Genomic DNA, 1,086 nt, shown 5'->3' with positions numbered 1-1,086 from the left:
GGAGAGGCAAGGCAAGTGTGATCAAAGCCGTGTGCATGGAATTGGATATTCATTGCATGGGCTTGCATGATCATTCAAAAGGCCCAAATTCAATGCCAAATGCACTCTGAAGCATAATTGAGCTGAAATGGCCGTGGATTTGGAAATGCACAAGCTTGTATAATGAGTTTCAAGATGTTATGCATAATCATGCCTAAAACTTCTCCTCTTCGAAAATGCCAATTTCCAAATCCAAACATGAGCATGTGAGTAATGGTTAGAAAGGTTTTGATGTAAGGAACAATTGTTATGTTGGACAAAAATCCATTTGAAGTGTGGAAACTAGTGAATTTTGAGTTTAAAGTGTAAGGTGCAAAACATGCAAAGGCAAAGTTTCCAAATTTGGACAATGTTCAAGTCCTTCTGTTTTGATGATTCAACATAAAAGTTGTAGATTGTTTCAATACAATCAAAATGGACTTAAATTTTGCATCATTTAGATTTTTTATGAAAGAGTTATGGGCACTTGAAGTTGGCCTTTTTTGACTTTCAATGCATTTGGTCCAAAGTGACCTATAATGTTTTGCATTATCACATGTATTTCCTTTGAGATTTTGAAATTTTGTTTAACATAACATTTGAATTAGACATCTTAAGCGTTCCAATTCATTTAATCCCATCTCAAAATCATAAAAAATGAATGATTTATGTTCTTGGGAAGTTGACCCAAAATTAGGGTTTCAGTCAAAATGACCTATAATGTCTTGGAGTGGGAGATGACCTTCCAAGCTTCAAATAAATTTTTGATGAACATGAAAGTTGTTCATATTGTCCTTAAGAACATTTTTTCTTTTGGGATCATCTCCATTTGACCAACCCATAAAAAGTTAGGTCTCAGTGTATTTCAGAATAGTCAGATGACTTGACTGATCAACTTCTCAAGTCCATGACTCATATCTTGATGAATTGATGATTGAGGATACTCAAATAAGTTCAAATATGCATGAAATGATGAATTAAAGAACTTCCCTTGATTGTATTTGACCATGGGCTGAGGTTGCTTCAAGAGCAAGGCATTGTGGTACACAGATGAATTAGGGTTTCCTT

Source organism: Lathyrus oleraceus, chromosome 6 (genome assembly GCF_024323335.1).
Source record: "Lathyrus oleraceus cultivar Zhongwan6 chromosome 6, CAAS_Psat_ZW6_1.0, whole genome shotgun sequence".
NCBI classification, from domain to species: domain Eukaryota; kingdom Viridiplantae; phylum Streptophyta; class Magnoliopsida; order Fabales; family Fabaceae; genus Lathyrus; species Lathyrus oleraceus.
Note: the sequence above shows the minus strand (reverse complement) of the source record.